The sequence below is a fragment of the Haliaeetus albicilla genome, chromosome 18, assembly GCF_947461875.1.
Source record: "Haliaeetus albicilla chromosome 18, bHalAlb1.1, whole genome shotgun sequence".
NCBI classification, from domain to species: Eukaryota; Metazoa; Chordata; class Aves; order Accipitriformes; family Accipitridae; genus Haliaeetus; species Haliaeetus albicilla.
The window spans coordinates 12,966,902-12,994,580 of record NC_091500.1 but is presented as its reverse complement, the minus strand read 5'-3'; the positions used below and the strand labels follow the sequence as shown (position 1 = coordinate 12,994,580).

The 27,679-nt window shown below is 39.5% G+C and overlaps 1 long non-coding RNA gene across 1 annotated transcript; it reads right to left on the bottom strand.

Moving 5' to 3' along the window:
- Window positions 1–10,876: 10,876 nt before the first annotated feature.
- Window positions 10,877–24,995, bottom strand: LOC138689711 (uncharacterized). Its single transcript, XR_011328611.1, has 3 exons — window positions 24,906–24,995; window positions 15,720–15,846; window positions 10,877–14,177 (listed from the first exon to the last, which is right to left on the bottom strand). It is a non-coding gene; the product is annotated as an uncharacterized lncRNA (long non-coding RNA).
- Between the last annotated feature and the right edge of the window lie 2,684 nt (window positions 24,996–27,679).

Here is a 27,679-nt window from a genome sequence, read left to right as displayed (position 1 = left end):
TGAAGAGGAGAGGATGAACTGATGTGAGGCCAGCGGCCTGAAATTATTTTAGAGGACTTTTTTTTCTGTTTTATGCAGAAAATGGAATTAAACAAACCAACTCTCATTCAGACCCTGCTTTTAACAGAAGAGTACATGCAGTCAATGAATAATCATGTGCTTTCATCCATCACACTCACACAAGGTTCAAGCAGTGTTCAGCACCAACAGCAACAAGGCACTGCAAATGTACATTCAGTTCTCCTGCCCCTCTTCATTTCAGTGCTCATGCTTCTTTTCCCTCCTGTCCTGTCTTGAAAAGGCACAACGGAATCCTGGAAAGAAAATGCTCTTTACATGTTATGTAAATGAAGATATTTTGATGGTTTGGGTGCAGTCACAGGTTTGTATCAGATTATTTTTCTTCTGAATTCATTTCTTCATCTCTCATCATAATAACCAATATTTCTAATCTCAGTTAATTTGCTATCTTGTTTGCCAGCCTGGAAAGGGTATGTTGCTGGGGGGAAGTGGGAATGTGTAGAGGCATTCAGTTAGGGTGTTAGGCTCCATATGCTTCCTCTGCAGTCAGGGGAGAGCAATAAACACCTCAGGAAGGCAATTCAAAGCATCAAAGTTAAAGTAGACCCTTTAGTCAGCTGAATCACTCTCTAGACCTACAGGCTTTATGGACCGTATCTTCACTGACTACAGAAAGAGTTTAAACACTTAGCTCATATATAGGCACACATATATACACCCATAAGCATAAGTGTCTTGGTGAACCTCCTGCTGAATGAGTGAGGTTAAGAGGCATACCTCTCTTAGATCCCCCAAAACTCTCAGCATATTGACATTAGGAAGGATTTTTCTCAGGTTTAGGAAAAAAACCCACCATCCACATTCTGTCCGTTCTGTAATCTACTGCATTTATTGTAATCCTTCGTTACATACAGATTGTGGATTTAAGGCTCAAACAAATCTTTAAAAGCAAATAATTTTTAAAAGTAGGGAGAGAGATCAGTATAGGAGCTCATTTTCTCTTGACTACAAGCCTGACTGAAGGGCAAAGATGCCCTTGTTCGTTAATCTGCAGTGTACATGAGTGAAAAGTTTTATGTGACACATGCAGGAAAAGTTTCTATCAGGGGAGATTAACCTTTCTTCTCCTGTATTTCTCATCTAATACATCACAAGGCACTTTCTTAGGAAAGCAACTTTTCTTGTGATAGCTCAAAATCTGCTTGTCAACATTTCTTAGGCATAATCCCTTTGGCTTCTCTGTGGAAGACAGTGATGCAACTCACCATCATATACGTGGTGCTTAAATGATAGGGCTGTGAACTGACTGGAAATCCTCAGGGCTTGTACACAGACACATGGAGTGAAGCCTTTCTGCCATGTATTTAAACATGGATAACCTCCAGCCCAGATGCCATATAACCAATATTAGAACAACCTGGTGTTTGAAATATTAAGTCTTGCTGAGAGCTATGGTATGTTAGAATGAGCACAGCATGGCACAAACATGGCTATATGATTTCTACAGGGGATATTAACTCAAATGCAGCATTTCACTAATGCAGCTACTTGGCTTCCCAACAGGAGCTTGCCCTCAGATTAATAAATAGGTATAATCTGTATGTGTCGCTGGTTTCACCAGAGAGTCTGCCTGTGCAGACTACAAGATAAACGCTGCTGTGGATGAATAATCTTTAGTGAGTGTTAAATGTGCTCAAAAGATTCTTTTTTTCTACCTATAATTTATTTGAAATATAAAATTACACTACTACGTGCTTGATGTACAAAGAACATTAAAGAGAATTTTTAATGATCTTCACGAGCTTTCTGAACTTGTCCAAAATCCTTCAGATCTGAGATAAAAGATAGCCTGTACCTGCTGGCTCCACTAGTAAATGATCTTTCATGTTGTAAACTCAGATTGTTTTGAGGCATTCTACCTTTACACAGAAAATATTAAATCTCATACTTAATGACATTGGCCTCGTTTTCAGTGTCAGATTCTTAGCTAGTATCAGCTGATGCTGGATTCATTAGCTTCTTTGAATGGCTTAAATTTACACCAGCTGAGGATCTGGCTCGTATTCTTGAAAATCCAAGCCAACGCAAAAGGACTTTCCTCTCTGCTTCTTATAGGTCTTTCCAGTATTACAGCTACTAATCCCAGATGTAGCTTGTGCTGCTGACAGATGTCCTCAATAATTATATTGTTGGGTCTTCTGCTTACTATGTTTAGCATGATACTGACATATGGCAATGCTGTGACGATACTGGGGCACTGAGCCAATGTTGTCATTCCCTATTTACAAAGTAATATGTTTGGGAACCAACATGAATTCAAATAGGAAGGAGCTTTCTGATGAGGGCCCCACAGTCAGCGCTGGTTAGTGGGAGGCATAATATGTAAATGGAGAGATTAAGTGCTTTATTTTAATTAATCAATTACTTAATTAAAGGGGCAGGGCTGACAGCTGCATAATCACAGTTGGATCTTTGGAGGTTGAAACATTTTCTTTCTCTTTTCAGGCTCTCAACCTTCACGTCACCTTTCATTTCTTCCCCCCTTTTCCCACCCTAATGTCCTACTGCTTCTCTCTCTACAATACTTCCAAAATTAGTCTCTTCCTCATCATCCCTGCTGCCCAGACCTATTGCCTGTTTGGCATAATTTCTCTTCTAGACTACCACCACCTCCCTTCTTCCCTTATTTTCCACATAATTTCATATACAGCTGCAGACACTCTCTGCCTGTCCTCCCTCTGCCTTAGTGGCTTTCCTGCTCTTTCATTGCTCTGTTCCCCAGTGCCAGAATTTTCCACAGGTATAATTCAGATATATCCTTTTCTGTTTGACACTCAAGGATTTTATGTCTCTTCTCAATTCACTTCCATAATGGACTTTCCACAGTCCCTCCTTTGACCTTCCTGGTTAGCAAAACAAATGAGCCTTGAAGCTTTTTCCAGTTTGGAGGAGCTATGAGTGCTAAAATCAGGTGTTTCTCCAGTTTCTTTTATTTACAAAGACTCTACAAAGCCCTGTTTAACTGAACCTAGGAGGAAGCAAACAAGAGGAGACTTCTTCCTGTTAGAACAGTTTCATGACTCTTTCAGCCAGCACTTTACCCCAAAAAATCATTCTTGATAAGCTCTGTTTGTTTGTTTGTTTGTTTTGAGGGTCAGGCTCTCAATGCTTGTTTGAAGAGTGACTAGTGTTTCTTTCCTCAGTGTTGTTTTTCCCACCTCAGTGCCCTGCACACACATACATCTTTCCGAAGGCAGCATTCCCCCAAATCCTTTGTCAACATGAACATCACAAGGGCATTGGTTTTGACGCATGGAGGAGGTTTTCTATAGATTTGGCCATCTGGCTGCAAAGTGTTTAACTTCCTATTATCTAACAGATCTTATAGGCTGCTGGTTTTAAGTGAGGTTTAACTCAGACCATAATTCTGAAACAAAATGGTCAAAGGCAAAGGATCAAGTAAGATAAGTCTTAGAGAAGGACCCCTTATAATCAAATACAGTTATCCATTACAACGGGTTGGATACGCACAATTTCTGAGTATAGACACTTTTGTGGAACAGGATAGTCTTGCCTAGTATCACATATGCTGGTTTATCTCCAACTCAGGTTTAAAGACAGACAATACAGAATGTTGTAGGCTTTCCGGACCTCAAGTCTGATATTATCTTGAGAAAGCAATACAGAAATTCACACCGGCTGTTTATAAAGATGGAGCCGCTCAGACTGAGACAGATGCATGGTTTGATTCAGAGGTTCTGCAGCCCACAAGCCACTTGCAACCTGTGTTTTGTCTGCAAAGAGACAGATCAATTCAACCACTTTTGACAGAATAAACCAACTATGAAGGCTGTAACCAATACAGATCTTTTCCAGTTGTGGTGGTCCCTGTATGACTAACTGGGCACTTAGGGCCTGAAGTTGTCAGCCAATTAGAAGATGGAGCAGTCTGTCTTGCTGAGTTATTAACTAAGCTCCTTGGCTTTACTCCAGCAAATCCTACATACCAGACTCCAGCTGCTTCTCTTGAATCCTGTCTCATTCCAGCAGCAGATCTGCTCCAAGAGTACCAAAGAGTCTGTGTTTCATCCATTTATTTTTCAGGTCAAGCAACCATACCAGTTGAAACTAGACCATTAGGAGTCTGACAGTCTACTCTTGAGAGCACAGGTAGGATAGATCCTTCAGTGACAACCACAGAGCAGGAGATGATTGCCATTGTGCCATCCAGATTTGGGTCCAGACAGATTGGGCAAGCCTAGCTGTATTACTGGGACTAGGGCTGGTTGGTGCTTTTGTGGCTAGAAAGAGAGAGGAGACCTAAATCAAGAGACAAATTTACAGACCTGAAGATGTGAAAAGAGATGCTTTCTGTCACATCCACATAGTCAAAAATACAGTGAGTAAAGGACTTGGCACAGGAAGGAGAGATGGAGGGGCAATGAGAAACACCACACAGGTTGGACTGCAACAAGCAGCTGTGTCAGACTGAACTGTGGCAAATCTGAGGACTGAGTGTTGCTCACAGAACCGGGGGCATGTAGAGAGCAAACCAACATGAGTGAATGAAATATGGCTCATTTCAGCAAAGGTTCACCACTGTCATTCTACTGAATTGCCAGTCTTCCCAAAGATTAACAGTTCTCTTCTGGAGTTCATACCTTTGTGAAGAAATGTACCCCTTGAGTACTGTGTGTGTGTTCAGGCTGAGAACACAGCTGAAAAACAGTGGTTGGACTCCATTGTTCAAAATGAAACAACTTTGGAACCAGAACAATCTCAGAACTTCGTCACTGAAAGTCAGGTGTTCCCTTCCCACTCAAATGTGAATTCAGCAATGATCTTTACCTTATTTGAAATTTTGTATTATGGCAGGTATTTCCAGCTGCATCTGTTGAACACACAATACTGATTTCAATAGACAATATCTACATTGCCATAGACACTAATCTTGTTACCCCAGTGTCTTACCAGCCATTGTCCGTGGATTAAAGTTTGAGGATTTAAGTGAATCAAAAACTATAATCGGATGAAACATTGAGGTGAAAGCCATAGTCTAAGGTGCATTCAATGTTAGGCAGAAAATCAAGACTATCTCAATGACTACTTTGATGTCATCTCACTTTTGCTTAGTTCATGATTGTGGAGAAACCACACGCTATGAATAAGAAACTTTGTTAGTTTGTTATCCATGAGAACGCACTACAAACTGAAGAAATTTTTGGTTTGGGACCTTCTTTTCTCCTTACTCAAGAGAGGAATGAAGATCTTTCTGATCATAGTTCCCTATATCGTGATCCTTCGCAAGGCATTTATACCAGTTTCAGGACTTCCTTCCAGCTTCTTGAAATCTCTCTCCAGTGGATCCACATCATCAGGGAAGCCAAAGTAACTACAACCTTTGAAATTATCAGGTTAATGTGAAATGCCCAGAGGAAAATCATGCAGCTGTGTCTGTCTTTTTTCTTCCGTAACATTAGAAGGATGGCAAACGTTGAGGGGCCTTCTTGGCTCCCCCCATGCCTTTCATTCTTATGCCCTCTTACTTTGTGGTTCTAAAGTCCACAGTGTCTTTAAGGTAAAGTTCCTTTTTGACAGAAAGAGCTTGTTGCCTGGTGAGACTTCCCCTCTCTGATGGAGGCAAACTCCCCTCTGCAGGCTGTGCAAGGACAAACTGCTTGGGAAGAGCTAGAATCCTCTTCTCCAATGGTGTAACTCCCTTGACTTCAGTGACAGCAAAGAATTTGGCTACAGGATCATTTTTGTATAGTGTAGTGGTTAAAATCCCCGTTGCAGTTATTATCATATGAAGAAATCAGTTAATAGCACTTTGAATCTTTGGCAAAGTCCTGAGCCCTCTGGATCTGATATTTCTAGGGCTTAGTATGTGGGCTGGTTACCATGCAACTGGAATTTTTGTTTGTTTGGGGAATACAAGATTTCTTTTTTTCAGTGCACAGATTGGATGAAATTGCCAAGTGCAATACAGAAAATCTGAAACAATAAACAAAAATTTATCCCTGCGCATAATTTCCTTTTATGAGGCTGAAATTACTGATCTATTTCTCTGTATCTAACTGTTAAAGGATGTGCCATGTTTTAAATAAAGGAAGCTATTCAAAGAAAAAAAAAACAACAAACCAAACCCCAAATAAAACAACAACCCCATATCATAATATGAAATAGAAAATGAAAAGAAAGGTGAAGAAAAGGTATAAAATGGAAACACCTGCAGACACTGCTGCCCTAGGAGAATCTCCTTACTTTCACCTCCTCTCCAGAAAGCATGAGTTACTAGAATAAGTTTCCTATTATTCTAACATCTTAAGTATCTTTGCTTTCAGAAACTTGTCTGTTCAGAAAAAGTCCAATGTACTGTCTAAGAACACATTGATAGTGAGCTGTTACTTCTTCACCTAGTATATATTATTAAGGCAATCACTGAAATGTTGACACACCATATGGATGAAATAAGTATGGTAGATAATACATCTTGATGACCTCTGTGTAGAACCCCATTCACAGAAAGACATATGTTGCAACAGACAGTAACGTGTCACCTAAAATCAAGGCTCCTTGGAGTATGGGTGGAAAACACATCAGCTGCTCACACATGGGAGAGATGGGTGCTCACAGCAGCCGGCTTCTTGTTCCAGCTGGAGATAGACAGAAATGTATCTGAAAATGTGCATGTCTCTCTGCCTTGAGCTTTGACATCGAATGTACATGTATAGTTGATGTTTGCTCCTCAGTCAAGCCAGAATGCAGACCTTTCTAACTCTGTTGATTTGTGAGCAGCTACAAAATCAGGTGTTTTGCTGCTGATAACTGGAACAGAAGAAAGCCCTTCTTAGCTTAAGGGAACTAAACTCAGATCTCCGCTACGCTAAGAGGATAACCATAAGCTTATAGGGAAGTTCACCACTCCTCAAGCAGTTCACATGGTAACCACAGTCCGGCTAACAAGTGTGAGACCAAAAATACAGAAAGTAAGACAAGGTGTAATAGCATTTTCTGTTCTGCTGCTGTGGATTGCTTCTGCATTTCAATTTAAACAGACAAACAGGAAATGATGTACAGAGCAGAACCATTTCTGTTCTCTCCCAACAGTGTTTAAATCACTGGACTACAAAATCATGCTTTCTCTTACTTGCTCTTTCTCTGGTCTCATGGCTCTTACATCCTTTGCTGCAGAGTTGCCAATTTTCAAGAGTAAGGGGAAAAAATAGAGTCACAGTTTTCAGTATGAAATTTTAAATTATACATATTCTATTCGCTGTGCAAAATGGTTAATGAATAAACTGCTCTGGCACCTCTTTTTATTGTGTTTCACAGTGGAAGTCAGTGTGACTTATATTTTATTCTGAACTCCGTGCTCTCAGAATGTGTTGAGTCTGACTTAAGGGGTACAACATACTTAAGAGATTTCCAATGTCTAAACAGATTCAGGGCTTTAGATTAGACTGCTGTCCTGAATTTAGAGGTGTATATTCTATTTCAGAAACAGAAATTGTATTTTGGAGCTTTTCCTAGAAACTCATTTTCAAACTGTGACTTATAGGTATGAAACTACATGTTATTTATATGGGCTTAAATATACTATATTGGTTTTGGCAGAGCTGAGGATCTTCTCTTCTCCTGGGTGTCATTAGAATTTTCTGTCACATTGCACCTCAGAAAAATACATCTTTTTTTCATTTAGTTCTTAATTGAAAATTTAGGATTTTAAAAGATTGGAATACAAAACGAACATTTTGGCCTCAAAGCCCCTAGTGCCCAAATGCTTAGCTAGTGTCAATGGTGATTTACACCAGCTGACACTCTGGCTCCAGATAGCCAGCTCATTGCTTTGGGAACTTAAAGTGACCATTTAGGCATTTAACCTTAGACATACAACTTTGCAGTTCAGGTCTTAACTGTTTGGTACTCATCTCCATAAGAGAAACACCTCCCTAGGAAGATTTCACATCTTATCAGGTCTGTTTTTCATTTAATCAACAAGTAGCATAGCAACTGCCTTGTCTCTTATTAGCTATGAGAGCCTAAGTAGATACTTCAAAGCCCCTCTTGAAATTATAATGAAAAACAATTTCTAGCTGAGAACAGTAGAATCATTTGCTTTATGTTCCCACGGCACCAGAGAAGAGAGAAGAGCACAATGAAGCTGAAGAGTGATGTGTTGACAGAGAGAGAGGCTGAAGGCTATAAAGACATATAAAACAATAAACATTGTACGTCATGCCATCAAAATATTTCAGAGGGCAAAGCAGTTTAGGAAAACAGTCTGCTTTTGCAGCCTTACAGTTTGTTTTTTTCAGATTCTATTTATTACAGTAAAATTATACTGGATGCCCCTTAACTTTCCATTGTAGGGAATGGCCAGCAATCAAGCTGTATTGTTACCCCAAAGGCTACGAGAAATGGTTATTTAAATATTGAAAAGTATTTTTGCAAAAGAGCCTTTGTCACTGCAGGTGTTTGAGTTCTTTTGCTTTGCTTACACATTCATATTTTATGCATCTATAAGAACTCCCTTGTTTCTGGATGTGCTCAAAATTTTCGTATTTCCCTCTCCTTATTTCTGCCGACGTTTATTGTGGTATTGCAGAAACCCAGGGGGAAAAGACTGCCTAAAGCCAAGCTAGCAAGTCCCTCTCTCTAAAGCTGAGTCTCTACTCTAAATGCAGGGAGGAGAGGAGGAAAAGGTCCAAAACATGCGATCCAACTTCTTGCTCTGCAGCCCTGTATATGCAGCCTGGCCCGTTGTGTCCTTACTCACAGGTAAAGCAGGTTTATGCTCAGTCCTCTAGCTAGTTCTCGTTGGGTACCAGACCAGGCCATGGCAGAGGTGACTGCAGCACTTAAGGCAGCAAATGCTGTCATAACTTCAGGAGAAGCTGGGGTGACAGAAAAGAAGACCTGAAGACAGTAATGCAGCCCCCAAAAGGCTGAGGAAAGCATCATCCAGGATCCACTTACTTAGTACCTCAATGCTGCACCTTACTACTGAATGAAGCCCTGAAGATGTAGCAATGACCAACCTACATTCATGAGACATCTACTGCAGCACCCTCCACTCACTGAGGAAACGGGTCTTTACTCCTTCCTCTGCCAACAGAACTGGCATATTCTACCTTTCATATATTCCTGCCATACTCTGCCTTTCAGCATTATTCATTCATGAGGCTACACTCCGTTGTTTTCCTGGGTTCTTCACTTCTCCACATAGCTGGGAAACTTTCTGCATTATTGTATTTCTCAATACTTTATTTTCTGGTGACTCAGGCAATGGAGGAAAAAAGAGCTTCCATGCATTTTTTACATAACTAATAAAGACTTACACACTATGTGTAGAAATAAGTGAGGCTATATGCCTTTTCTCTCAGTCTTTGAGCACACAATACATGAACTGATGCTCTACCTCTATTCACTGGCTAATTACTCCTCCCGTGAGGAACTAAATTGCTTAGCTACATCATGAACTGATATAATTATACAGCTGTAGACTGAGGCAACTCCTCTACATGGGCTGCACATTCCCCGAGTGGATATGCCACCTTCTTCAGATTTAGAATGAGACACTGCATTTCCCAAATAAACAGATCTAAACAGGCCACCAATTAATCAGCAAGTATATTTAATAATTACTAACACTCATTTTAGTACCCTTGATGGTGTAAGTCTGGAAAGTTTGTTCATTTTTCATCTCTGGGACCACAAATTTATGTGGGCCTCATTATTTATTTATTTAATGACTGCTACTTTCTAAATTCTTCACTTTAGCACTTTCCAAACACAGCCAATTTCCCCCCCCACCCGGTCCTACCAATTTTGATGCATTATTTCATTATTTCTAAATCCTACTCACAAAATTCTCTATAAAACCTCATTAGCACATTTCTTTCTTTCTTCTCTATTTCACATGCTCAGCTGCTGAAGCATTCATTTCTGGGCTGATAACCGGGCAAGCTGTTCCCAGGTCTGGAGCCAATCTAGGTCAGCCCGTTGGAGCAGTGACAGAAACACTGAACTGTGTATCATTCCCCAGAGGCCGGCAGCTCTCCTCTCCAAATGTGTTAATTCTGTTCTCATGTTCTGCTGGACAATGGCCTTTTACTTGATGTCCACTCCTTCATCTTCTGAGCTGGTAGTTATCTTTCAGTTTAGCAATGGTTACATCTGAGTACTAAAGCCCTAAGCCTACAGCAAAAATGCAAATGTTCTATGACAAAATCTTACTACGGTGCTTAAATAAATATTAAATGAATCGACAGCATAACTTTTAGTGAAGTTTAAACATTCAGGACTGTTGAAGTCTGCAGACATAAGAAAACTCACAGCTGAAGCCTCTTCTCTTTCTATTGAGCATTACACCAAAGGGAACTCTTAAGTTCAAAGACTTCTATAAAGCTAAATGTGATGCAGAAAGTTGGAGGAACAGAGGAAAAGCTGTCATTCTGCAGTTTCAACACCTTTGGCTTTTAATGGTTCAAGTTAAAAATTCAGGGTTAATTCTTTCCTCAGGCAAGAAAGACAGCAGCATAGCACACAGTGTTGTATTCGGCACATTATGGCTACAATTCAAGGCAATGAAGAAGTGCTGGTATAGAGGTGTTTAGATGAGGATAGCTAGTGTAGACACAAGACTATGCTGATAATTGTGCACTCATGTAACTGAATATGTATGTGAGTTTTTGCCAGAATAACTCATCAGAAATTTACAGCAACATAAACTTGTGCTTATAGTAAAACATGAGTAGTGTTCCAACAGAATTATTAAGGACTATATTTTAGATAACCTCTGTGAAGAGGAGCAGAGCAGTAAATTCAATCCACACTGCAGAGGACTGAGAAATACATTTACTGAACACGTCCTGAGTCAGCTTAAAGGCTTCCCTTCAGGGCCTGTCATCGATGAGCCAACACAGTTTTCTTAAAGCAAAGAGTAATTTAATCTCCACATAAGTAACACAGTGTAACAAGGGAAAGGGTTAATACAACATAAGTCTACAAGAATGCTTCCATCTTCTACATGAGGTCTTTTGCACATTCCTCTCTTTTGCTACATTAGGCTTGAGGTTTTGCTTTACCTGAGCAAAAGCAATGCATGTCTCCCTTCAGAGAGACTATTTAAATTCCTCTCCTCCTTCTTTTTCAATTTTGTCTCCTCCACCTGCTTTTATTACCCTGGGGAAGACAGTCTGGTGAGCCCACAAAGGAACAGAAGTAACCCACCACAGTTGATGGGAAGTGGCTATTTCGGCTGCTGTCCATCCTCCTGATCATCCAGCTATGGAATTTTGATAGTAAACATATAACCTTCTTAACATTTCTCATCAAGCAGTGCCCATATTTTATTATAAACTGCTTCCAGCCTGCCGCCACGGAGTTGTTTGTTGAGCTCCATTAGTGGGGTTGGCACTGCAAAGCAAACATGAGGAAATGCGGATACTATCCCAAAGGAGAACGCTTGTGATGTCCATTAGAGAAAGCACTGTGGAGACACAAGCTGCTGCTGTACTGCCTTCGGTCTCGGGAGAAAATGACATCATCTGTGTGAGCTGAGATTGACAAGTGATTTGCATGCTGTATGTTAACTGTTAAAGGTAGATTCTCACCTTGTGTATAAATAGCTGTTAATGGAAGGACGAGTGATCTGGCGTTCCCGTGGCAATTCCCACGCATCTCACTGTTTGTGCTGAATCTGTTGGTTTCTACCACCTCCCGTCCTTCACTTTAGACTTGTCTTTTAAGATCATTAAAACTGGGTCAGGCACAACCTTTTAATTGTGTGTTTGCATCACGCACAGCATAAGAAGAGCGTCCGTGAAGCACCGTGATGTCTGCACTGCTTGCTGGAGCACTCTGGGATCCAGCCTGGGCTTGAGCCAACTGTGCCTATACCAGACGTGTGGCTAGAGCTCCTGCGTAAGACAGGGCCCCTGCCCAGAGACCTGCTCCCCTCGCTCGGGACACAAGCCAGGCCATCAGGGAGTTTGGGCTCCAGCGCAGACTAACCTGACCAGAGAGACTCCGGGTGACGTTTCGCAGCTGCTTTGGGCTAATCTACCCTTGTGCTGACGGGCTAATCCTGCTCGCTCCCTACCCCGACTTCTTCTTCCCACCTAATCCCTTGTGCCGGTACAAGTGCCTTTATGATAGAACTACATTCCTTGTTTCAAAATTTGTTCTCACTTACAATAAATATAAAATGTAAAAAAGTCATTTCAATTTCTCAGTCTTTGTAAATTCAAACCCATGGAGCCAAATACATTATTCTCGACTGACCACCACTATGGTTGATAGCGAGTGGGAGCAGAAATGGATGATGGTATTACTATTTTTAGGTCAAGTCTTGCTTATTTAAATTGATCTAATGTGCTCAAGTTCTACATTTCTTTAGTTTGTGCAACTTCAGGGTCTTTGGCTGGGGTTTGTAAGATATAATTTGAGTAGACTGTAAATCATTGTCTTACACAAGTAACAGTTCAGATATTTCCCAAAGCAGCTGTACCAGAACTCTTTCAATTCTTTCAATTATTTTGTCTAGAAAGATGGAGGATATCTCTTCCAATATTTCTTGTATTCAAATCATTAATGGGAGAGCATTAGTCTACATCCCCAAATAATTCATAACGGAAAATGAACACTGCCTGTGGCATGCTCCCCTAGTTAGCCCAACTTATGGCAATATTCCCTAAATGAAATTGTACTGAAGATGTGTATAGTACGAACATACACCAGCTAAAAAATACTGAAAAAGGTAGGGGGGTTAAAGTCATTTTACCAAGAAAATATTTCAATATCACTCTTTAATTGGGAACTGCTTTGTGGTTTTCCAAATCAATAACCTTTAATTTAAGGATCCTTAAGCATACTATTGTCAGATAGGATAAGTGTTTCTACAGTAACTGGAGTCTGGAAGGTTTATTGTTTCAGCAGTGGGCAGAAGGAGGGTTATAGGCAGGTTACGGTACTGACTGCAGAATCCCCCTATAAATCTGAATTTAAAAGAGCATATTCCCAATAAGGAGCCTTGTCTATGTTGAGAAGTTCAGTCACTTGTAGTTGATCTCATTGTTCTTCTGCTCTTGAAATACAACCTGTTCAGCACTTCCACACTAGCTGCGCTGAATCAGGATCAGGACACTCTTTAATCCTTCACCCAAACTATCTTACAAACACACAGCTGCAGTGTCTTCTGGTTTTGTAGTCTGCAGTCTCTGAGAAAACAGCACATTTGGAGAATTTTAAGGATTCTTCTGGAAGGGTCACACTTTCACAGTTTGTACGAGAAGCTGCTATTATTTCTCCGAGATGCCTGGTTAGGAGGGAGTTCAGTTGGATTAGAAGCCATTTATGTTGTTACAGCAAGGACATTTTTTTATACCTGTGAGCTTAACATTGCTGGCATTTCATTTTTCTCTTAATCAGCTTTCAGGGGAGTTGATCTTGACTTAAGATAGGGGATGACCTCTCAAGGTCATACCCTTTCTGTCATCTGAAAAGCATTAACCATGGGCCATTCTAGGACTTTTTTTTCCAACCAGCAGGCTTGTTGCCCGAGAGCAGAGTTTCAGATTTGACTTGTTAGTACTTTCTATTATGAACTTTTGCTTTACAGATTCTTCTGTATATATTATATTCTTCTGTCTGTGAGTATGAGATTTCAACTTGTTCCAGTCCAAAATCAGTGTTAGCAAGCTGATTGTTCCAAGCAGTAAACAAAAATTGCTACCAGGTCACTGTTCTTAAAAGCAATACTGAGAAAATTATATGGTGTTTTTCACCCAGGTCTCATGGAAATTGCCACAACCTTTCACAAAATTATATGCTTCCAAAGGCACTTAAGCTGGCCGTTCCCTTGATAATTTCTTCCAGTGATGTGCATACACTAACTATAATACATTTTAACACAAATGTGCATGTCTTCAACTTCAGACATTGGTTCTTGTTACTTCCTTCCTCCTAGATTGAAGGGTTATTTAATACCCATTACGTTCTCCCTGTGAAAGTACTGTGATTGTGATCAAGGGCATCATGCTGGCAGAGGCATCCAAGGCATCTGAGCTGTCTCAGTTTATACTAACCAGGAGAAGAGGAAGTGTAGAGAAGTGCAGTACAGAGACACCAGAGCTGATTGCACGCTGAAGAGCCTGAATCCAGAGAACAGCATAGTTGCATTCGCAAACAGGCTACAATTAGAGCTAATTATCAGCACTTTTACCACGCTGAGACCTCACATTAGGTTGCTCCTTCACTTTGATCCCTAGGTCTTTTTCAGAGTCCTGTTTATTAAAAGATCCACATCATCTTGTCTCATTGCTTTATCCTTATTTACTATTTTACCAAGTTGTTTTTTTTTTTTCCATTTTAATTACAAATGTTATCATAAGTGATTTATTATTTACTTTCAAAAATAATCAGTGAAGTCTTTGAATGGTATCAGGTCTGCTACTGATCCCCATGAAACTCTATTATAAGTATGTTCAGCTGTTGATAATTTCCTGGAGACAATCTCTTTTTAAGATCTATCACTTAACCAGTTCTTAATTCATAAAACATTTGCTTTATTAATAGTATATGATGCCAATGTTTAAATCAGAACATCCTGTGCTGCTAAATTCAAATATTTTACAAAAATCAGATTACTCAAACAAGCTTGCAGTTTCATCAAAGAATAAAGTGAGATTTCTTTGACATGATCTGCTTTTCATAAAACCATGTTGTCTGGAATTAATTTTATTTCTATCCTTTAATTATTTCTCAGCTGATTCTCTTCCCAGCTTTTCTGTTATATTTTCTGGAACAGATGTCAGACTAATTGACCTACACTTACTCCAGTCATCTTGTCAGGCTTTTTGGAATATTGGCACACCATAAGTTCACTTTCAGTCTTCTGGAATTTTCCTGGTATTCCAGAATTTGTTAAAATCAGGATTAAAGATTTCCCAGAGCAATTTATGTGCAAACCGCCTGTGTCCACTGAATTAAAAGTGTTTAATTCTACCTCAAGTTGCTTTATATTTCCCTCAGACCATAAGCCAGAAACAAGTTTGCTGTTCTTATATGGTAGAAATATATCATCTGTATTTTGCTTCTAGGAATCCAGCTATTTTATGAATTTTAACTAGTCTATGTCTTCTAATAAGAATTTGATGATTTGTTTCCAACATCAAGACAATTCTATGTTAAGACATACTTTTCTTCCAATATACATTTAAAAACTACATTTTATTATGCTGACATTTCCCCTCAATATTTTTAGCTTCTCACATCTTCTTTTCAGTATTTTTTTAACCTCCAAGTTACATGCATAGATATTCCTACATATTATATATCATTATGGGTTGTTTTTCCCAATGGTTGCCTTACTTCTTAATGTAAGCAGACTTTTTTTTTTTTTTAAATTTAGAGACTTGCATGTCAATCATTGGAAGGTTTAGGTATGTAGCAAATATATGTTAAAGCAAAACCCATTATCAGCCTAATTTCCTGTCCAATCCCTCCTCTCCATCAGGTTCTCCAAATTGTTTTTGCCTTAGGAAACTGAACCCTTTTGAAGACATTTTGAGGTAATTAATAAATATAAAATAATTAATATTTGAGATACATCTGCTGTTTTCTCACCTTAAATATAGACAAATTGCAATCAATGGTCTTTAAGCAGCACATTTCCAGTCCAACACCACTCTTACCTTTATCCATCACTTAACCCATCCTGTTACACTGCTGTGGAAGCTTGAAAGCATGGAAAGAAGCTCCACTTGTTCCTGAAGAAATTTATCAGCAAAGCTGACTTTTACGATTACAGCAGTCTCTGTCCTGAAGAATAAAATGAAGTTGTCCCCACTTCAGTGGAAGTGTGCCTCTTGGTTTCTCTACTAACTGTTCTAAAAATGAAATCTCTTTGCAAACATGTTTGCCATGACTGACTGAACAGCAAAAAAAGGGCCATTTTGGAAAAGGTATAGCAACTTCACCTGTAAAGAACCATTGAATGTCACCAGAGAAAGAAAAACCTGATTCCTCATTGAAAACACCAGCCTGTATGCAAAGGCAGGCTTTCCACTGAGCATCCTTCAGGTTTCAGCTGAAGCCAATTAGTAGGGTAATTTTCAAATATTACAGTGGTTCATAAGACATTTAAATGAACTCATTATGTCTTCTCTGAGCTTGTCATAAACTTCGCAAAACTCCTGCAAGACAGAATTTTTTCTTTTACTGTAGTTTTTAGCTAATGGGAAACTGAGGTTTGTGAATTGTTGAAGATCATACACAAAATGTGCAGCAAAGCAGGGATTTAAACGCTCTTCTCCAAAAGCTTAGAGACATTAACTCATGGACTGAGATCCCTTTCTGTAAAAACTACAGCTGTTCTTTGACTGAACAAGGAATTTACTTCCTGTGCAGTCAATTCACCCCCCAGTAGCTCTCAGATTTACTTTCTTCCAGTTCTGTTATACAGCTTATTTGCTTCTAAATCTGAACAGCAGATAGAGAAATGGGCAGCTCTGGAACAAAACTTGTGACAAAATTAATTATAATAATGCCAGATAGCCCACTAAACCATTATCAGTCTACAATGACAATAAGCTTACAATAATCTATATTCTCATCTTCATCTTTCATTGTTCTAGTGAGGTTGTTTGTTTAAGCCTCTTAACCTAATTACTGAAATTCATTGTTCTCATTAGTGTCATTTGTTACCAAAAAAGAAAAAAAAAAAAAAGGTTTTCCTGCCAGAGTTGGAAAAGTCCCAAAGTATGTGGTTGGCTCCAGCACTTCTCTCATTCTCGCAAGCTTAGGCCAGCACAGAACATCTTTGTTTTGCAGTTGTCAAGGCTCTAAGCAGTTGTTGGGGTCTCTACACGCTGCACATTTGCCATCACTTATGGACAATGTAAAACATATTGACAGCAACATGGGTTTAATTCCCAGATGAGATTACTAAAGGTAATTTTTCAGGAAATGGAAGTGCTGCAAATTGATGCTAGCATAAAGATTTACAGGAAGAAAACACAAATGAACAGACTTTCCTGTGGCAAATATCATTCTTGTATTGTGATAAACTTACAACTAGCTGCTGCCAAAGGAGTTTGCAGGAATTACAGTTTGCATTCCTGGCCATCTCATTCCAGTTCATTGGCCAGACTCCTTTTCCCACAGTGCATCTATATTCATGACTGCCTTTTTGTACAAAATTAAGTTCATCTGAGAAGCTCATCCTCTACTTAATTGAAAATATGGGAAAAGTGAGTATCTATGTTAGCATTTCTTCAATACCATCCTCAGGCTCTAGCATTTGACTTTCCAGTAGCAAGCCAACTTTTACTACAGATGTGGACATAGTCAGACAAAATTTCAGTTTGAAGTGCAATTTTTATTTGAGTAACAGGTGCACTGAAAATATGTGGTGTAAACCCTTGGAAATGAGATTGGAGTGCATGTCATTTTTTGTGTGTGACATGACTGAAAAAATGTGTACTTGTTCTTGTATACACTTCAAGAACTTGTAAAAAAAAAATCTGATTTTTCAGATTGACATCAAAGTTTTCTAAACTCGCTGAATTTCAAGAGATTTGAGACACGTGTATTTAGGCATCCAAACCATACATGAAAACCTGTTTCTAAAATACAGAGTTGCTATGTCCCCCACATTTGTATGCATAAATGACCTGGCATCTCTATTTAACAAGTCTGGATTCTTTAAGTTATTTTTCTGAAGCTACATTTTGTCCTCTTAGCTTTGTCCATATATTAATAAACACATTGCATCTTATATACAAGCAGAAATAACTACTCAAAATAAATTATGTAACACAAAATCATATCATGGTTGATTCAAAGCTTATTTTAATGAGGTTTACGGAATCAGTTTGGGTAGGAAGTAATTTTTTAAATAAAAACTTTACCTTAAGCCAACAGGGAGGCAAGAAAAGGGAAAGAGGAGGGAAAAGAGATACAGAAGTTTGTTGCAATTTCTTGTTTCATTTTATACTTCTGCCCATTATCACTGAACAAGCAGGGCATGGGATTAAGAGTCAGAAAACCAGGTTTAATCCCCAGTCCTGCCAACTTGGTGTTACCTGCCCATAGGCAAGTTACTTCAGCTTCAGCGGTTTCTTCCCCTGTTATTTGTCCATCTAAGCTATGGACACTACTCTTTCAGCAGTGTTTGACATAGAATTAGTGCTGAGTCCCACTCAATAGCATCATGACATCCAGTAGGTCATGTACATGTTATTTACTGTTCAGTATGTAAAATTACTCCTTGATCCTGCCTGAAAAAGGAAAGGTACTTGTGCCAGTTAGATTGTACCTAAAACACCATTTCTCATGAGATGCCCAGCATCAAAGCATCTAGCAATGTAAATATGGACTAAAAATATGCAGCAAATTACCCTTTTTACCTCTCCTCTTCCTCCTCCCTTCCCCCCGCCTCCTCCTTGAGCTTAGTAGTAGAAACAGTCTCCTACTTTCTACTCCTCAAACTTTCTCTTTTTCAGATCACAGGTCATAAACACACATTTCTTTCCTGAAATTTGTTTTTCTTCTGCTAATAGTGAATAACCTGACCAGTTCTAACAGGGACATTCCTTCCTGACACCATGAGTCACAAATTGCTTAGATACAGATGAGACTGAGTCAATTTAGGAGGGGAGAATCCAGCGAATCTAATATTTTATTTCATTTTGTAAGCAAGGCCAGTCCTTTTAGGATTTAAATAAAATATATTAGAAAGATTAGTAACCAGTTTCAATTAAGTATACCTGTAGAGTGTGTTTTTCTTTCCTTTGTGGAAAAAAAAAGCAGCTTTGAGTACATTACCACTGAAGTATGTTGCTGAGCTATTGTTATTTCAAAGAGTTAAAGCTGAGCAATATGGAAGTAGATTTCTTCAATATTATGGACTTAAATCCTAACTTCAGTGGATCAAGCGGATGGTGGCATTTATTTCAATGGCACTGAGATTTCACCTTCTGTAGCAAACTCAGCAATTCTCTTTGCTCGCAAAGTGCTTGGATCAGGCCCCTAGGACATCTCAAAGACCAAAGCATTTTCCTCTTCAGAAGCTTTTCAGAAAGCCCTAGAAATAAAAGCTACCTTTTGATTTGGATGTGTCTGTAGGGTGGATTCCATCAGGGCAGGAAGGTCACCCCTTCTTCCTTCCTGGAGCTCAGGGGGAATGTCAAAAAGATGATCCCCTGAGCACATGCAAGTCTCCTTCAGTAATGAACCACATGCTTGTTGCTAAGTAAGCATAATAATTATATTATATCCATGTGCAGCTTTTTATATCTGAATATTAACATATTATTTGATTAATTTTGTAGTATATATACAAAATTTCAATTTCTTGGGCTAGACTTCCTGAGTTCCAGTATTTTATGTTGAACGGTTATTTGTTGCAACATGGAAACAATGTCTGCACCGGTAAATTAAATGAGGGTCATACTGTTCTCTGTCACCAAGGTCAAATGACGCAGTAAAACCTGCATTGAGATCATTGCACTCAGTGTGAATGCCCAAATGGAGGATATTCACCCAAAGTGCCTCCTGCCTATTTGCCCTGTGACAGTTTCCGAACCATTTCTGAGGCACTTGGAATAGGGAGGTTGGCCCCAGCTAAAGACATGCCAAAGATCTGCCTAACAATTTAGCTGCATAGATGATGAAGTTCCAGTCCCCGGGGGATGTTCAGTGGAGCTATTCAATGTACAGTAATATAACGACACGGCTGAACTGCTGCAGGATGAGGACTCGGAGCACACCCCCAGTGAGGCCATCCAGCAATACCCTTACCTATGTTCTGTGCCATCACCTGCAGGATCTGAAGGTGCTAACACATGTGGAGGAGGAGAACAGAGTGCCTATGATAGATGTACCACTAAAGCCAGTCAAATGACTAATTTAAGTGGTTCTATGATTAAATAAGGAGTTGACAGCTCATCTCTGACTGTAGGATGGGACGCGGTGTATTCAGCACTTAGAGCTAATTTCATAGTTGAACCAAGCAGGTGCAAATCCTCTGCAGTTCTCTCTTCTGAGCTAATTCCATGACCCTTGATTAATAAGACTTGGTGGAAATTAGACAAGCTTAGAGCATCAACACAAACTGAAAATGCATTCTAGTCTCAAATCATGTGAATCAGCATCTGATCTACATTTCCTGCCTTTTACGAGTGCCGGTATTTAGCTTACCACAGTGACTTCAGAGTGTCAGTATATTTCACAATTCAATTAGTCATTCCCAAGTGAAGTACTGTAATCGATTCTTTTTTGGTCTCCACTGGTGATAAAGGTAATGGATGTTATTGTCAAGCAGATGGACTTCCTCTAAATATCTGCTTCTCCATGTCACTGCCTCTGAAGTAGATGGTGAGGCATATTTCTATAAATAGACAAGTAGCTGGCAAGAGAGGAAAAAAAAAAAAGAGAAGGGGAAAAAAGAGTGGAGAACCATATATTTCCTGACATTGCAACTTTCATGATGGTTTAATTACCACAAACAGACATTCTTGAACCACTCTTATCTTAGGGAGCATTGCAGGAAGTGGAGAATAATTTGGATGTTAACAGATACTGCCTAAAATACAAAAGGAAAATGAATCAAATGCCCCTGTACAGTGTCCATAGTTTCAGTTTGGGCGAGCTGATGATCTCAGAAAAGGCTGAAGTAGCACCTCGGTACTAAGAGCTGTGGCTTACAGCAAGAATTGATATACCATTTTCCAGCAGCTGGTCTGCACTTGAAAAACAGAGCAAACAAAGCCTGAGAAAAGCAATCAATCAGCTGCATTCGTCACAACTCTATGAAGTCCTTAGTTATGGATATTGTTAACTGAATACAGTTTCCCTGCATGCAGTGAGGGGCAACACGCCAAGAGCAGGGGTAGAGTTACCTTGAAAAACACCCTGAATGCCAGGTTTTAGGGCCTTCCTCTTCGTAACGCTTCCTTTCGCCACCTAGAAAAGGCTCGCTGACCTAAGAAACATCCTGGATCACATTAAAATCCCATCACATCTGAACTCTCTGGGAAGAATTTTCTCCTCATGGAAACCAAAACTGCTGATTCCTTGGCTTTTTGCCAGCTGCGATGTAACAGAACAGAAATGCCTGGCATTTTGCCAAGACTGTGCACATGATTTTGGGAGGTACACAAGTAGTCATTGGAGGTAATAAAATATTATCGTTTATCTGTCAGTAGTGGTCCTTTCCTTCCTGACATTCACATGAAGATGTTAAAAGGAGAAATTCTGAGATTTTTAGAAAATTAAAAGATAATAGGTATCTCCCTGGATAGCTCATGAAGGATTCCTGGTGGGCTACTGTGGTTCCATCTTTCCATTTAGCTGACTTTATGAAAGAAGAGCATGCATCACACACAATGGAATATCTTCCACTATATTCACCAACCCTGTCAGATCTATAAATTAAATCAAGGACTTCTAGAACTGTACCTAAAGGAGAAATCTTTCAGAAAAGGCTGATGATGCTTCCCCTAAATTGTGTTAAAGCCCTCCATGCTGTTGCCCTTGGGTGACATATAAAAGTGTGACTGAGGCCTTTGCATATCCCAAGACATATTTTCAAAAGCAAAAGGATATTAATCTGCAGCCAAACTTGTTTGGGGATAGGCAGTCTTCTGAAATTTCTCAGCAATCTCAGTATGCTATAGCTTTTCTCCTATAGCCTGCCTCAAAATCTAGAGTGGTACTGTCATGCACTTGTGATATACTGCAGAATTTTATATTAAAGATGTGTAAAGAGGTCCATAATTTTCATATTAGGAAAGTAATCTGAAACAAAAAGCTGTATATGTTAACATAAAATAGGTTTTATTGCAATTAGAGATGTAAAGGATTGCTTAGATCCCATAAAGGTAAGATATAACTTTGAAAAAACATTAACTGTTGTGTTTCCATTTCCTTGTAACTTATGTAAAGTACCTGAGCGTTTGGAGGATTTTAAGAACCTACTAGTTAAAGTAGCACATCTGATTTGAACCTAAGGATGACAGCTTAAAGGTTTCCCTTCTTCCAGAGGTAAAGACGACTACAAATTAAATGTGAAGGGCCACCTAACATCTCTGTGAGCCCATGGTCATCATGTGGGACTGTATCTTGTTGCCTACTCTTGGCAAAGAGAATACAGAGTTCCCGTCTGGGGTGGAAACAGGCTGTCTTCACTGGCATCTCGCCCTGGTGTTAGAACAGCCCTTAATGGACAAAACAGAGATTTTCTTTTTAGAAATTTTTTCCTCTCTAGCTGCTGAGATTCACAAGACTTTTGTGTGTCAGCATTTCTTCCCCTGCTGGTAGAGGAGATGGGCATAGAGAAGGTATGGCAGCTTGCTTGGCTCTTCTCAAGAGCACAACTGCCTCCCCAGCATTTTCTATTTAGTGAAAATAAAATAATGTTATTTTAAGTCCACATCCTTAGCTGGTGTTTCGATAACATGATCTTATTGGTTCTGATGGCTGCTGATGCCAGGTTACTTCAATGATAATTGGGTTATCACAAAAAAATCACCTAACTTCCAAATCTCCTTTCTCAATTGGATATTATGTTCTGCTTTATGTTATGTTCATGATAGGCTATAGTCCATATATTTTGAATAAGATGTTGTTAACACATTTTCAACTATGTTCAAGTTTAGATATCCAATCTAATCTACTTATCTAGAGCCGCCCCCGTATTGGTAAAACATACAGGCACTGCCAAAGAGTGCCTACAATATGTCCTAAAAAATAGCTGGCATGAACATCTCTCTTCAGAGATATCTGCCTTTCTCTGGCCATTCACGAAGACAGGAAAATCTGGGGTTTATAGAGATGGGAAAAGTACCTTACTGATAAAAGGAGGTTGTACCAAGCTTGTTCAGATGACTGGAGTTAGTTTAGGGATGAAACACGTTTGATCCAAAACCCACTCACTGGCTCCATTAGCCAACATTGGGAAACTGGAGGCTATCTTTTTGGAAAAAGATGACAAATAAAGGAGTTGCAGACACTTTTTCCCTTCATAAATGTAAAAGGGCTCCCTGCAAAACCTTCACTGATCCACAGCTGCATTGCAATAGCTCAAAGAACTCAGAGATTGGAAAGGAGTGGATGTGGAGGCATCGCACAGCACTAGCACTGAAATGGCACAAGCCAAGCTCACCGAGCCGCAGTCAGGGATGTCATACCTCGGTTCCTCAGTGCTCAGCAGGCCAGCTGAGATGGAGAGAGATTAGCTCAAATGAAATGGAAGACGAAAAGTCTGGTAAAATTGCCACAAATAAAGAGTGGTTCCTGGAGAGACAAGCAGCTCCATCTGCAGCAGAGCTAATGAAGATTGAGGTTTTTTCATCATTTTTTTTTGTGTCTTGTGGTTGGATTCTTTGGTGTGAATACCAATTAAAACTTTTCCTGTGGTTGGGGCAACCATAATAGTTGTCTTCTGTGTGAATTCTCCAGTGGGTGGAGAGCATGCTGCAACCTTGTGATCAGAGAAGGTCTGACTCAATTAGACCACTAACAACTCTTTCCTGCTCAGCCACCTATTCCTACAAAACTGGGTATTTAATTCCTGCTAACTTCTGTTATACTTGGTTGAAATTAGTTCAGTGATTCAGAATAACTGGGATGTAGATGGACATGATGGCAGACCTAAGTGCACAGATTCCTGCATATGCACAAATGGAGCATAATCTCTTATTGCTCAGTCTGCAGGGAATATCATATGCTGCAAAAGTATGTATATGGACCTATGATATTATCCCCTGGGTAATGCTGGCTTGTGATTTAAATAATAAAAGCTGAAACATGCCTTCTGTCAAGGTGATAATGTTTACTAAGGCAACAGCAAATACACAAGTGTTCTTGAAGACACATGCCTTTCGGCTTAACAAGGGTCAGTACAGGCTAGTGGGTAGATCACTGTGTGGGACAAAGGAAACATGAAATCTAACTTTATGCTTTATTTGGAAAAGCAACTTCAGCTACAACTCCTGTTTGTAAAAGGAAAATAGTGATCCCTTCCATCCACATTGTTATCCTCTTCATTAATTTCCCATCACATTTTCATGGACTGATACCCCTTAAGCTGAGGAATGCTCACCACTTACGATGATGATGGTGACCACAGTTATTGTTGGTTATCCCACTTGTGTGACCAGGGAGCAGCTATTTCAGGTGACAGCACTTTCATTTTTGGGAAGCAGAAGTCACTGTCAAGAGAAAGTCCACAGCTCTAATGTAAACGTCTGCAAAACTTGAATGAATTCTCTTGACGCTCACTTCTTGGCACTGGAACAAGTGAACCGGTTCTCTGAGCTGCTTACTTAACTCCTATTTTTAGTAAACTTTAAGAGTGAGAATAAAATAGGAAAGATGGTCTTATATTCAGCACTACCCTGGCTTAATTTCCTGGCTTGGTTGCAGTCTTTCTGTGTGACTTGAAATCTTGTACCCTTTTCCACCCTGTAAAATTCTTCACTAACAGGGTCATTGTAAACTACTACTCCTTCCTCTTTTTAGGTATAAAGGTACTAAATGATAAAAGTCTATATACAACCATATAAACATTAAGTTAGTACAGTTCCAGAGCTACCTAGTAACTCACAGAGATAGGATAAATAACTGAATTCATAAAAAAGGCTAACTTTTTATAGACTGCAGAAAACTATATGCAGAATTCTTATTTTGTTCCATAATTTTAACAAAAACAAAAACCCCCCAACCATACTACTTCCCCCCGCCCCCCCCCCAAATCTTCCCCCAGCTAGGATTTAAACCCTAAACAGAACACTTTTGTTAAGGCAATTATTCCACATTGTGTCCAGTGATTGTATTAATTATAATGCATTGCTCCAGAACTATTGGCCCAGACTGACTGCTGTGAACTTTGGTGTAATAGGACTCTCAGAATAAGACCATTTCTGTGATCCAGTCAAAATGGTGATCCCATCTGCTTGCTGTCAGAGCTGGAACATAGACTAAAACCAACTCTTCTCAGATGTCAGCAGAGAATTACCATGTATTTCTGGATCTTACTCTTGAGAAATGTTATGCCAAGAACACCCCCACCTGGTCAAGGAAAGAAATGGAGTCAGAGAAAGATTACCACATCTGAAATATATTGCACAAAACCCTACTATTCTGTGCTTATTTTTGGAAAACTGCTGTTTCATGAATGTCAGCATGAATGAAATTCTACAGGTCATGCAGAGAGAAAATAAAGTTATAATGACAATTTTTAGTGTTTTGGTATTGTCCACTGAAAATTTGTCACACAATCCTTGTATTTCAGATTGTAGTGTAAATAAATACTCAAGCTAGCTTGCCTGGCATCAGCAGTCAGGCCTCTGCAACATCGGCGTAAGTACAAACTAGTTTCATTTGTTGTTACTGAGGAAGACCAGTTTTCTTACATAATAATCCAAGTGCTAGACATGGAATTCCTGTGCTCACAGGGACTGTACCATACTGTACACATTTATTACTGAATTCTTTACATATGGCTGTTTATGTTGCCATCTTTTAATTCACAGTTAAATCTTATTTTACAGAATCTAATAAAAAGCACAATATCCATAAACTCTTTCCTCATTGAAACTCCCTATGAGATTTTCAGTGTTACTTTGGTGATGCTTGGACTGTAGCTTGGTTAGATCCCACTGGGAAGTTAAAGCCAACAGCATGTTACAGAATTCAAAGAATTGAAATAGTAATGGAAATGAAGCACATGACCAGACTTACAATCTCATGAAGGTTTCATATAATAATTTTTCTACCAATCCTTTCAAAAGAACTTTTAAGTTATAGCTGGGTAAAGCAATGGTGTTTCTACCCTGTCTCCTGAGAAATGAGCCCAGGCACATTCATTGAAAGAATGCTGTGAATTTTAGCACATGGTTGTTTTTCTTTTTATTATTTGTTTCTTTCTTTTTTTTAGCAAGAAGATTTGTACAGTGTTGAACACTCACAAAGAGTGGCCACCTGCATACAGCCGTGCCCAGAACACAACATCAACACAACCTTTTTTCCTGTAGTCAGTCTCAACTTTCCAAGAAGAGCAGAAAAGAAAATCAAGAAGGCCTATTTTATTTACTGTAGACAATCAACTTATAATCATCCCTAATTAGGCTTCCAACAAGATGTTTGGTTCCAGTCCAGAAGTTCTTAATTAGTCCATATAGCCATCGATTTCCAGGGGAGTTTTATCTGAGTCAGGATTTTGAATGAGGTCATGAGAAGTGAGCCTCGAGGAAGCAAACGGAGCCTCACCCTTGCGCAGGTGTGTGGGTGAAGTTGCAAGGAGCTTCTTCAGTCTCTGTAATCTTTTTGGTCTCCTGTAGGGAAAAGGCTGTATTTTTAGTGTGGTACTACAGGAATTTAGTAGCATCCAGACAGGGTTAAATGTGCTTCAGAAAAGGAAAACATCCCAGGAAAAATGAGAAAAAAATGCAGGGAAAAGGAATTCACAGTAAAGTTCAGGAACAGCAAAGCTCTAGAACTATGAAACGAGGGTTTGAACTTGACACTGGGTTTCTGTGAAAAAAAAAAAAGCAGCTCGTGGCAGGATACTGGGAGGAAAATGTGAGCAGGACGTGAGGAGCAGTGCTGGCGAGGAGCTGAGGCTGGATGAGAACCAGAGGTCAAACCAGCTGCCTGGGAGGGGGCTTTGGGAGGTCTCTGGCCAAACCTCCTGCTCGTGCACGGGAAAGAAACTTGGCCTGAGAACTGGTGGGTCTGTAAAAGCGCAGACAATGAAATGAGAAAAAGGAATGACTTCACAGAGAGAATGGGGTGACATGTTGTGCTGCTGCGGGAAGATGAGGACTGAGATGCTGTAAAAGGCACAGTCCTCCCCTGCCAAATTTAAAGCCTCATGGCATGTGGATAATTGGATTACTTAAAGTAAATCACCTCTGCAACACCAACAAAATCATATACTTTTCTTAAAACTGATGTATTAGTTTTCTGAAACAGCTGAAGAATTTTGGACAAAATTTTCTATGCACATGCACAGAACTCCACACAAAGCAGATGCTTGGCTTAAAAATAGCAGCCCAGAAAATAGGAAAATTTCTGAACAACTGAAAATGGATTCCTGTATGCAGCAATGCCTTTAACCTTGATAAGATACAGGTCCCCCTCTAAGACTTTAAAATATGAATTGAAAGATTTCGCAGACTGTGTGCATCTAACAGTAGGTAGATGATGAAGTCCAGCAAATGTAATTGTAGCAATCAATAGGTATGTATTGGCTTTGTAATTACCTTCCTATTAAAGCTAAATTAGCTAAGGTATATTTCAGGCATTTGATATAATTTAAAGGACTGCCGAAAATTCTTATCTTATTGAAAAAAAGATTACTCCTTATTGGAAAGGCCATAAAGCAAACCTGAAAATCTTTCTCCACGGAGTTTGTCTCACAGCCCGTGGTGTCATCAATAAACACCTCACGGACTGCTCACTGCTGCTGCACAGAACTGAGGACTATTAAAAGTAGTAGGTATTGATCATTTTCTGTCCTGACACACCCTAACACATGTTTTAATGTTGGTATTGCTCTTGGATCATGTCTCACTCCTTTAGGACATGTCAGTTCAGCACCCAGCTGACCTATCCAGCATTCCTGGCATACTTTCAGTCAAGCCCCATG